At 48.8% G+C, this 12,608-nt stretch overlaps 1 protein-coding gene across 1 annotated transcript in view; it reads left to right on the plus strand.

Annotated features, from left to right (window-relative positions):
• Window positions 1-8,306: 8,306 nt before the first annotated feature.
• LOC137801902 (cadherin-20-like) overlaps window positions 8,307-12,608 on the plus strand; it is a 75,858-nt gene continuing 71,556 nt past the window's right edge. Inside the window, exon 1 of the mRNA XM_068599341.1 lies at window positions 8,307-8,715. The gene's annotated coding sequence lies outside the window, so the exon portion shown is untranslated. The remainder of the gene's footprint in view (window positions 8,716-12,608) is intronic.

Below are 12,608 nucleotides of genomic sequence, written 5' to 3' on the forward strand. Positions count from 1 at the left end.
GCCTCTCGGGTCAGAACAATCCGGTGTGTGTGTGTGTGTGTGTGTGTGTGTGTGTGTGTGTGTGTGTGTGTTTGTGTGTGCGTGTGGGAGGTGGGGGGGGGGGGGGTTGTTTTGCTCACAGTCCTCTACAGTCCCGCTGTCCCTGTGGAGACACAGGAAGTGACTCAGACACAGGGGCGGTTCCTGACTTTGTGAGGGCTCCAGCTGTCTATACAGTCTATGCACACTGCCTCCCCCACCCCCCCCCCCCCCCCGCCCACAGCAGCACATCCCATATAGTTCACTTACAGGAGGTGGAAGCAAAATCAACGAGGGGGAAACAATCTCCGTCATCACTCGAAGCCTTCCGGAAGCACAACAATCAGGCCGAGGCTCATCAGACCGAGCTAACCCGCGGTCAGCTAATCAGAGGGTTTTTTCGCCTTGAATCGCGGCTCGGCGGCGTCACAATGAGGGGAACGCGGGTTGAATCACTTCCTGTGGGTCCGACTCCTCAGCTCACACATCTCAAGTCTGCTTCATATCAGAGGAATCACCGGCGCTGAGGAAAGACTGCAAGCGCTGCGGTCCGAGTGTGTTAATTAGACCAAAAAGACAATGAAGGTCCTGAAGCAGACTGACAGGATTCAGCTGAGAAAAAAAAGACCAAAAACTAGAGGAGAGGAATAAAAAAGAGAAGACATTGCTCTTCACGAGCTCGTTGACGAGCGGATGAGAGACATGAATGTTCAGATGAATCAGGTCACGACCCAACTGCAGATATTCTGTGATCCTCAAGAGTCGACCCGACGTCACCTCTGGACCACACAACCCTCTCTCTCTCTCTCCCTCTCTCTCTCTCTGTCTCTCTCTCTCTCTCTCTCTCTCTCTCTCTCTCTCTCTCTCTCTCTTTCCCTCTCTCTCTCTCTCTCTCTCTCTCTGTCTCTCTCTCTCTCTCTCTCTCTCTCTCTCTCTCTCTCTCTCTCTCCCTCTCTCTCTCTCCTTCTCTCTTTCTCTCCCTCTCTGTCTCTCTCTCTCTTTCTCCCTCTCCCTCTCTCTCTCTCTCTCTCTAGCAATGTCCTGAGTGAGGCGGCACTCCATCCAAATTATTCATTGAGACAATCTGCTGGAGGACGGCGCGACTGAGAGAATGGTAACAAACTGTCATGAAAGAAATTGGCCGAGGCCTTTTTTCTTCTTCTTCTCTCCTTTTGCAGGTTCTAGGCGCAGAGAAAGAGAAAGAGAAAGAGAGAGAGAGAGAGAGAGAGAGAGAGAGAGAGAGAGAGAGAGAGAGAGAGAGAGGGGTAAACAACAACACATCCATCTTGCATGACTTTTGGGTGGTCATTTAAATAATTTGTTCCTGTTGCCGGACCACCTCCTCGCTCGCTGTGAGCGTCGCGTTGGCTTTCAAACGGCGACTAACTTGGTCGTGTTTGCGTTGTAACGCTGATTCAATACGGAGAAATGTGAGCGGCTCCTCAACCTCCTTCGTAACGTACGGCACCCGGTGGCTCAGTGGCGGTTTTTCTGGCGCCACACAGAAGCGCCTTTTCTGATTTATCTTCCAACTGCAGGACTCCACTTTTCATCGCTCTAATTTCCACCAAAATTCCCCGTTGATTTGTGTAAAAACTGTACAGATCAGAGAGAAGTAGCAGTGGAGCGTGTTTGGTTTTTACACTCATTACGAACCCTTCTGTGACAGAACTCAAGTCCTACTGGGATTAAAATGCATTTTCAAAACCTTTTCATTGTGCATGTTTCAGTCAGTGAGCTCAGTCTGACAGGTGCAGGGTTTGTTTTTTAACTGCTTTTTACAGTAGCGAGGAGCTGAATCACGAATAAGACCGGACCGACATCCAACCGCACATGTCCATCACAGAGCCAATGTCAGTCCGCATGACTGCATCCTCCAAAAAAGCCACAGCCGAACCTCCAGGAAGCCAGAAAACCAGACACCGGCTCGAGGAGGAAGAGATACGGCTGACAATTAGGAAGCGGCCACTGTCCTTCACTTCCAATCACTCAGATATGAAATTGACCAGTGGTTCCAGTATTGTGGAGGATGAACTCTTTTTTTTCTTCTACTCCAGCGTTTTCTCTTGTTATCTCCCGCTGATGCTTCACAGAGACTCGACCCACTTGTCAATTCTCACGAGTGGTTTGGGCGTCTGGCTCGGCCCGAGTTCCTCCCGACAGGAAGCCGTCGTCCATTCCACTAAAACGCAGCGTTTTGACTTCGGCTTTCAATCAACTGTGATCAATTTCACTTCGTCAAGTTTCATTGATGAAGTCACTGCGATGCCAGAGACACAACTTTTCAATGGAGCTCAGTGACGATGACATCAGAGTGGCCGCAAAATCAGATTTTCACATTCTTATTTAGACATCAGTCAGTACAAAAAATGTGTTGGATGTCACTCAAACAACTGTAAATGTACCTTTGTTATCTCTGCAAACTGATTCCTGACAATCTTCATATCCGTGTTAATCTCACCGAGATGCTCATTAGGAACATTTTGAATGTGGTTCTAGCGCAGGACCCTGGTGCACTCCTTTCATTCTTTCTTCATAAGCGTTCAGAATGGGGCATAGACTTCTATACAACCAGAGAAGTCGCCCCTGATGGTCAGGAGAGAGAATGCAGCTTTAACACATGAAGCATATACTTCTATACAACCAGAGGAGTCGCCCCCTGGTGGTCAGGAGAGAGGATGCAGGAAGTAGCTCCGGATAGATTCTTACGTTTCACAAGATGGTTTACAGAACTGAAGACTTGTTTTTTTAAAAGACTTTGCAACTTCTTCAAACCACTCGTCACTAGTTTTTGTATGAAAAGTTACACAAACTGAAGAACAAAAAGAACATTTGTTGGGTACTATTTTCAGTGGCGGATTAATTCACATTTGCTCTTGTCAGTGTGTTGTACCCTGACGGGCCAGATGGCTTATAACACAGAACCATCTGAGAGGCATTGAAAAATGTTTGAAAAAAGACAGGCGCTTTCAAAAACATTGTTGGCAGGTGATTGGACGAACCATCTGTCAATCAAACACTTGCTGAAGCCAGATGGAAGAAGAGCAAAAAAAAATACGCTCCAGTTATTTAAACTCGAGATTGAGACCATAAACTCACAATTAAACACATGAACATAGACTTCTATACAACCAGAGGAGTCGCCCCCTGGTGGTCAGGAGAGAGAATGCAGCTTTAACACATGAAGCATAGACTTCGATACAACCAGAGGAGTCGCCCCCTGGTGGTCATGAGAGAGAATGCAGCTTTAACACATGAAGCATAGACTTCTATACAACCAGAGGAGTTTCCCGTGGTTGTTAGAGACCATAAGATACTTCAGTGTTGGCTTCTCTCGCTCCGCAGGAGGCCGACCGGTCCGGATTTTGACTCGTTACTCGAAACCTTACAAGATAGATTTTCGTGTAATATCGTGATATTGCAGGAATCCAGCTGCAGGTAAACGTCGCATTGAATCACCATGAAAGATGTGTTCATGGTAATGAACACGACTCTCTGTGCAGTGTGCAATATACAGTGTGCAATGTGCAGTATGCAATGTGCAGTGTGGTGTGTGCACTGTGCAGTATGGTGTGTGCAATGTGCAGGATGCAATGTGCAATGTGCAGTGTGGTGTGTGCAATGTGCAATGTGGTGTGTGCACTGTGCAGTGTGGTGTGTGCATTGTGCAGTATGCAATGTGCAGTGTGGTGTGTGCAATGTGCAATGTGGTGTGTGCACTGTGCAGTGTGGTGTGTGCATTGTGCAGTATGCAATGTGCAGTGTGGTGTGTGCAATGTGCAGTATGCAATGTGCAGTGTCGTGTGCGCAATGTGCAGTGTGGTGTGTGCATTGTGCAGTATGCAATGTGCGGTATGCAATGTGCAATGTGGTGTGTGCACTGTGCAGTGTGGTGTGTGCAATGTGCAGTATGCAATGTGCAATGTGGTGTGTGCACTGTGCAGTGTGGTGTGTGCATTGTGCAGTATGCAATGTGCAATGTGGTGTGTGCACTGTGCAGTGTGGTGTGTGCAATGTGCAGTATGCAATGTGCAGTATGCAATGTGCAGTGTGGTGTGTGCAATGTGCAGTGTGGTGTGTGCATTGTGCAGTATGCAATGTGCAATGTGGTGTGTGCACTGTGCAGTGTGGTGTGTGCAATGTGCAGTATGCAATGTACAGTATGCAATGTGGTGTGTGCAATGTGCAGTATGCAATGTGCAATGTGCAGTGTGGTGTGTGCAATGTGCAGTATGCAATGTGCAATGTGCAGTGTTCAGCCCGTTGTGTCCTCTGATGTGTCCAGCTCCATGGTAACACCTGTCCTGACTGGATAAGTCCAGGATATGGGGTGTTGAGGTGAGTCCACAGGTCAAGGTAAGTAGGGCGGGGTTACCAAGCAATGTCAGTGATGGTGTGAGAGGAGATATGTGAGGAGCAACTTGGTGTGGAACAAGATATGTGAGGAGCAACTTGGTGTGGAACAAGATATGTGAGGAGCAACTTGGTGTGGGAGGTGATATGTGAGAAGCAACTTGGTGTGGGAGGAGATATGTGAGGAGCAACTTGGTGTGGGAGGAGATATGTGAGGAGCAACTTGGTGTGGGAGGTGATATGTGAGAAGCAACCTGGTGTGGGAAGAGATATGTGAGGAGCAACTTGGTGTGGGAGGTGATATGTGAGGAGCAACTTGGTGTGGGAAGAGATATGTGAGGAGCAACTTGGTGTGGAAAGATATGCGAGGAGCAACCTGGTGTGGGAAGAGATATGTGAGGAGCAACTTGGTGTGGGAGGTGATATGTGAGGAGCAACTTGGTGTGGGAGGTGATATGTGAGGAGCAACCTGGTGTGGAAAGATATGCGAGGAGCAACTTGGTGTGGGAGGTGATATGTGAGGAGCAACTTGGTGTGGGAGGTGATATGTGAGGAGCAACTTGGTGTGGGAGGTGATATGTGAGGAGCAACTTGGTGTGGGAGGTGATATGTGAGGAGCAACCTGGTGTGGAAAGATATGTGAGGAGCAACTTGGTGTGGGAGGTGATATGTGAGGAGCAACCTGGTGTGGGAAGAGATATGTGAGGAGCAACTTGGTGTGGAAAGATATGCGAGGAGCAACTTGCTCTTACCTACATTTAATCATTTCATTCCTCAACACTTTCTGCACCTTGACAGTTCACACAAGCTTCATCCTCCTTTTTTGGTGCCTCATTTGTTTTATTGCCTATCTGTATCTTTCCATCTATCTAGGTCTCACTTTGGTTTTATCTCTGTCTCCGTGTCTGTTGCCACGCTCCTCTAATTGTTTTCTCATCTCTCTCCGGGGTGTGCAGGCGTGGCCTTATTATCCCGATCAATGTGATTTATAGGTTTCAGGAGCGAGACATGCAAACTTTCTCATCTCCTGGGGATAAACCTAAGAAATCAATCACACTCTCTCTCACTGTGTGTGTGTGTGTGTGTGTGTGTGTCAGTGTGTCAATCCAGACCTGAAAACTACTTTCCACCAAAGACCATCATGGAAGCTGTAGCGCTCTTCAAAACCAGCTTCTACATCTAAGTTGCTCCTTTTTTCCTCTTTCAAATACCACATTTTAATCTTTGTACTAGCAAAGTGTGCTATATAAATACACACTCACTCTTCAACCATGAGGTAACGTTAGCGAGCGTGCCTCTATATTTATGCTGATTAATTTGTTTATGCCGGTGCAGTACCCTGCCTCGATGCAGATGCCTCCTTGTTAACATGATGCTGTCGGCCCTCAGGAGGACAGCAGGAAATCATATAACTGTGGAGATAATTCACACCAAAATGTGAGGGTAACTGTGCCGTTTTTTTCTTTTTTAATGGCATCCAGCTTCATTGGAGAAGAAACAAGTACAGAAGCAGACTTCAGTCGGACTGCAGCTTGTGTTTTTATTGATTGCCGCCATGACTTAGACTGATGAAGCCTCAGAGGGACAATACAAGCCCTGGAAATCCTACGGGGTTAAAGACACTCAGGTTTGTCTTCTGAAACGTCTTGCCGATTGTCTCACACTGTGCACCTTCCGGGTGTGTGACGTCAAATCAACATACAGCGAGCTGTGCTCGTCGCAGTGTGACTTCCACGGGATCGATACCGACGCAGTTTAGCATCCAGAATCAGCCCTGGAGCCTAAACAGAAGAAGTGCGATGTGTACAACACATTTACAAAGGCCTGAATCATCTCCATCCAGCTCCACATGCAGTAAGGTCAGAGTGCTTCTGGCTTCATTCAGCGCTAACTAGCCTGAAGCTAACGTCCGTCCACCGAACGCTGCGATGAAGACACAACAAGTTGGAAAATATCGAGCGTGCAATAACACCGCCATTTTGTCATTTTGCTCCGTGCAGTCCGTATCGACTAACGCGTACCGCCGATGCTCAATGCTGAGATTGTTTATGGTGCCGGAGGGTCGAACGCTGAGGACTCCCAACCGGAGGACCGACGTGTTGTTGAGTGATTGAGTTCGGTTAGTGATGTCAAGTCTCAACCGTGACGTTGTTCCTGGACCTGTGCTTTTGCTCCCTCAACGTCGGCCTTCGGTCTGACGGAGGATAAGCGTCCGAGGGCGAGAGGTCTTTTTTTTCTGGGTTTCCTTCGGGGCCAGCGGATTTCGGGGACTGAGACTTTTTCCTTTTCTTCGTGCCGCTCGTGCTTTACACTCCGGTTAGCAACTCAGGATGCAAGAGCGGAGAGGAGAGACCAGTTTGACCCGTTTCTATTTCACATGAAGCCGGTTTACCAGCTAACTCGTCACATGATGAGACGAGGTGGAAGATTGCTTTTAGCCTCTTTTGCACTCCACGTGGACGGTTAACTCAGTGGTTCTCAAACTGTGGGTGCGACCCTCTAGTGGGGCGCGGAGGTATTACAGGAGGGGCGCAGGGAAGAACCTCATTCTACTGGGATTACAAAACCAGGAAATATGGTCCTGTTGCCTACAGATGCAACTTCATCCTGTAAAATCTGCGATCGTCCGACGATAATTTAGATTTTCATCATCTTAACATGAACCAAGAACCTTTTTTCCTAAACTTTACAGGATAGTCGTGTTGCCTAAACGTAAACAAAAAATATACCTATGAATACCTTTAACTGAAATACCTATAAATTTATATTTTTGGTTCGGGAAGGCCGGAAATCGGGTTTGCAGGAACGCACAATGCCAACATTTCATGTAGAAAACAAAGCAAGTAGCAGGCGAGCACACGGCAATACCAATAATAATAATGTCATATGAATCATTATGCTCCTGGCAATACCAATAATAATAATGTCATATGAATCATTATGCTCCGGTGCTGACAGCTGGACCATGTGTCCACGCTGAAGTTGACAGGTTGTGTCTTCAGAAGGGAAAGATGTAATTGGCAGTAATCAAATCACAATCACGGATGATTTTTATCGGTTTTCCTAATGGCTCAATATCTTCAATCGACTGCAATTAGACTTGTTTAAGGACAATTAATCATTAATTAATCAAGGGAGCGGAGGGTGGTAAATATTTACTTATTAATCATACACGTTTCTTGTTTTGCTCAGGATAATTTTATGAGCCAATCTTCTGGTTCTGCGTGCAGCGCCGCTCTTAACGGGCGGCGTGCCCGGTCGCTCATTCATCTCTGAGGTTTCCACCGTGATCGGTCATCCTCGCTTCAGACGGGGATAAAAACACAGCAGTGGAGAAAGAGAGCGCAAAGTTAATAGACTATCACTCCCCGTAAAAAGAACTGATTGTACTATTCAGGAGGGTCACATCCCCGTGCGGGGGGGAGGGGGGGAAGCAAAGGAGAAAAAGAAGAAAAAGAAAGTGCAGAGAAAGCGAAGGAGTGCATTTTGAGTTCTGCGGGTTAATTCGGTGCCTGTCAGCTACGATTGCTGTGTCTAAACATTCATGAGCCGAGGGAGAGAGGGACGGGAGGGTAGGGGGAGGAGAAGGAGGGGAGGGGGGAGGAGAAGGAGGGGAGGGGGGAGGAGAAAGAAGGGAGAGGGGAGGGAGAGGAGGGGGGAGGAGAAGGAGGGGAGGGGGGAGGAGAAGGAGGGGAGGAGAAGGAGGGGAGAGGGGAGGGAGAGGAGGGGGGAGGAGAAGGAGGGGAGGGGGGAGGAGAAGGAGGGGAGAGGGGAGGAGAAGGAGGGAAGAGGGGAGGAGAAGGAGGGAAGAGGGGAGGGACGGGAGGCTGAGAGAAACGTGGGGAATGGATGAAGCGACAGCACAGCGCTCACATGAGAGAGAGAGAGCTGGAGAGAGAGCTGCTGTGCCCACAACGCTTTGAGCAGGTAGAGAGAGAGAGAGAGAGAGAGAGAGAGAGAGAGAGAGAGAGAGAGAGAGAGAGAGAGAGACGGCATGCTGGGAGCCAGCTCTATCTCTTCACCTGCAGATTACTTTGTCTTTCACTTCTCACCCTGAGGGCTGGAAGGAGCTGATCAGGAGGTGCCAGCTCTTGTTCTCCTGGTCTTTTTCTTCTTCTTCTTCTTCTCCGTCCCAGGAGAGGGGGAGGAGGGGTGTTTAAGCTCGGACTTCCCTCCTGCAAAGCCGGAGATCAACCTCCACTGAAGGACTGAGACATAGAAACCTGCTCGTGAAGGACGAGACGGAAAAGGAAAGAAAGAAGAAAGTGAGAGAAAGGCAGTAAACGTCTCTCTGGCTGCAGGAGGAGGAGAAGTTACGGAGCATCCACTGGCAGCTTTTGAAAGGTAGGATTTATTTGTTTTAAAAATGCATCTTGATAAAACTGCAGTGCCTCGACTGGTGCACGTGACTTTACCCACATGTGGATCGCAATGAAATATTGATTGATTGGTCGGAGCAACCTGTTACGAGGTGAGTCTTCACCCGCTGCTCCAACAGCACATGTTGCCTTCAGGAGCCGCCGCGGTGTTTCACTTCTTTTATTTGACTGAGCCACGTGTGGTGAGGACGGTGCGACCACAAGGTGAAGAAGAATACAAAAGGGGGAGAGGGGGGGGCAGAGACTGAAGACAAGGAAATATGGAAACAAATCTATAAATGTGGGAGGAATGGAGTTTAAATGAGCGAGGAAGGGGGTGTTACAAGTGTGAAGGAGGGAGTTGTATTGGTAAAGATAGACGGAGAGAGAGAGTAAAAGACGGATGGAGTGAGGGCTCGCTGGCGGCCAACTCAGTAACCAAGGCAGCTGACATGAGGGAGAGCCAACGGGGGAGACAACAGGGGAGACAGTGGGATTTCTAGTTTTCACCCTCGCCCCGATGCCAAGTCCCTGCAGATAAAGAACTCATTGTGCGGAGCTGTGACTGAATTCATTAAGCGTCTACATGCACTCTTTCCATGCTCTCTCTCTCTCGCTCTCTCTCTCATTATACAGCCGTCTCCATTGGCCCGATAATCAGCTCGACTAGTGTTGCATCAACAGTTTGTATTTTGTAAAGACCCAAACACAGACGAGTGTGTCTATCGACGGGGGTTACTTTGTCTCATTTCGCGGAACCAGCCCCAGTGCATCATCCCCGGTGCATCGTCCCCGGTGCGTCGGTGCATCGTCCCCGGTGCATCGTCCCCGGTGCATCGGTGCATCGTCCCCGGTGCGTCGGTGCATCGTCCCCGGTGCATCGTCCCCGGTGCGTCGGTGCATCGTCCCCGGTGCATCGTCCCCGGTGCGTCGGTGCATCGTCCCCGGTGCGTCGGTGCATCGTCCCCGGTGCATCGTCCCCGGTGCATCGGTGCATCGTCCCCGGTGCGTCGGTGCATCGTCCCCGGTGCATCGTCCCCGGTGCATCGTCCCCGGTGCGTCGGTGCATCGTCCCCGGTGCATCGTCCCCGGTGCGTCGGTGCATCGTCCCCGGTGCGTCGGTGCATCGTCCCCGGTGCGTCGGTGCATCGTCCCCGGTGCATCGGTGCATCGTCCCCGGTGCCTCGGTGCATCGTCCCCGGTGCGTCGGTGCATCGTCCCCGGTGCATCGTCCCCGGTGCCTCGGTGCATCGTCCCCGGTGCCTCGGTGCATCGTCCCCGGTGCATCGTCCCCGGTGCATCGTCCCCGGTGCATCGGCGCATCGGCCCCGGTGCATCGGCGCATCGGCCCCGGTGCATCGGCGCATCGGCCCCGGTGCATCGGTGCATCGGCCCGGCCCCGGTGCATCGGCGCATCGGCCCCGGTGCATCGGCGCATTGGCCCCGGTGCATCGGCGCATCGGCCCCGGTGCATCGGCGCATCGGCCCCGGTGCATCGGCGCATCGGCCCCGGTGCATCGGCGCATCGGCCCCGGTGCATCAGCGCATCGGCCCCGGTGCATCAGCGCATCGGCCCCGGTGCATCGGCGCATCGGCCCCGGTGCAGCTCAGAGCTTCAGTAGATGGAGACTTGGTGACATTGCCGCCGCCGTCATTGGAATTTCGATGAGGGGATTTTAGGCCAGTTTGGGGCGTGAAATCAGGGGGATTTTTTGGGAGATTTGTGCAGTTTGAATGTCAAACGGAAATGTTGTGAATGTAGAAGAAGAAAAAAGAATGTGTCCTCAGTGTTACGTGATTATGATTTTATTTTAATTTATAATTGTATTCATCACCTGACATGCTGGCAGTGACAAACCCACTGAGAAGAATCACCCCACTCTGCAGTTCCCTTTAGCTATATGAAGTGTTTTTTAGTGTCTTTCAGCTTTTCTTTTTTTCTTCTTCTTTTACGACCTGCAGCTTCACGGTTTTGGTCATTAAGTTTCTTTTCCAGCAGCTGTGTTCAGTGTAAAAGCTCTGAAAACCAACTTTCAGCTACCTGCCAGGCACGACACAAAGTTAAATCAAAATGGCTTCTCACACTTCTCTTTGAATACGTGACTGTTTATTTAAAAGGTCACTCAAGGGCATGACGGAAATGTGCGGCGCCGAGTTCAAATGCTTTTTTGTGTCTGTATTCACTTGATATATTGGTCTTTTTATGCCTCTCCAAGTCGTTATCCCTTTAGGTTAAAAGGCTCCTTATTGTTTCTGGGACGTGAGACGCTTGGCTTGTGGTGAAATCAATAGCCCAGTGAAGGCTTAATTGAATGACTGCAGGGCCTGCTGGTGCTTTATGGGACACCAGAAGGCGCCTCAGAGAGCACGCAAAATAACAAGGACGCTGCCGGCATTGTTGTGGTCTGGAAACGACGACTTGTCGATCAGCCAGGCCTGGCAGGCGTCAGCGGCGGTGTGTTAGCGCTTTTACACCTGCCATGTCGCCGCCGGTGTCGTATTACCTCCAATTAGCTCCTTTGGAACATCGAAGTTTTCTCTTTGGACTCATTCGATGTCTATGCAGCACAGGTTTGTTCCTCCCAGTGCTACGTGATACCGAGGAGTGGCAGCGTTGATGTCATGGCCAAGATGATCGAAGAATGAAAAGAAAAAACACCTGCGGGGTGAAAACCGAGTTGACAGAAAATGGACAAATGTCAAAACTAGATGTATTTTTTTTCTGTACAGGAAGCAGTCTCATGTTGTTTTGAAGCAGAGCGAATCCTTTTGTTGGAGCTGAAACCAATCTGTCTGAGCCGCTGATCAATAGACTGGCCTCAGGGCTCTTGTAGCCACTTTAACACAAGCAGAAGACTACAATGCACACTTTTGGGGGAATTCGCTGAGGGGTCTTGGTCATATCACCCATCACTCCGCCAACCAGTTTGTTCACAATGGAAAGGTTGGAAATTGTTGGGTATATTCGAAATAATCTTGAAATAAAAGGAATTGTGTGGATTTAAAAGGATAATTAGACCAAAGTTAAGTTGGTTTGTCTGATCTGGGCTCCTGCAGAAACACGGTCGGGCAACATGGCGGACCCTGTAAAGAGGACCCGCTGGTTCAAGAGGCTTATTCCAAGCTATCGAAAACACAAAAAACTTCCAGGTGATATTACACTGAGGAAAGAATAATAGACTCCATTTCTGCAAATCCCCATGAAATGTTGCCCTCTTGCCCTTTAATCCTTGTAACAGCGTTGTTTTCTTCGTAAGTTTGAAGCAGAGGCTCTTCCAAAGAACATTTTACAACGTCACAAAATTTTAGGGCAAGCCGACAAATCCCGAGTTGTTTTCCTGTGCTCCAAGCTATCGTTTTCATAGAAGCCTTTAAAGAAATCCACTGTTGGTCGACCTCTGATGGGAGGTAATGGATAGTGTAATAGTAAATGTTAACACATTCTCTTAGAAAGTCTGAAAGTGGCAAAAAGCTTCTTTCATATACAGTATATTTACTTTCTGTGCGTTTAAGACCCCAAATCTGCACCAAAACAATCAAAATATGTCCAACTTAGTTCTTTTAAATGGTTAACAGACCTATTATATTATGTCTGAGGAACTGATTAGGCCTGGGCGATGATTTAAATATGATAATTTATCGTGTTTCAATGGATTCAAGTCATATCGGTTGACTCAATCATGTCGTCCAATCAATCATTCTGAAGTTATAGCTACGAAGTAGTCTGCTTTAGTGTTGATGAATCCAACTGTCTTAATGAGATTGCTCTGTATTGGTATGAATGCATGACATACTTAGCACTCAGAGCATGTTCTATTGTGGGATACATTTCATTACTGAGATATGAAATTACCTTTATTAGGACGGATGATTTAGGAT

The sequence above is a fragment of the Clinocottus analis genome, unplaced genomic scaffold (assembly GCF_023055335.1).
Source record: "Clinocottus analis isolate CAN_PGR_092001 unplaced genomic scaffold, fCliAna1.0.p SCAF_45, whole genome shotgun sequence".
In the NCBI taxonomy this organism is placed as follows: domain Eukaryota; kingdom Metazoa; phylum Chordata; class Actinopteri; order Perciformes; family Cottidae; genus Clinocottus; species Clinocottus analis.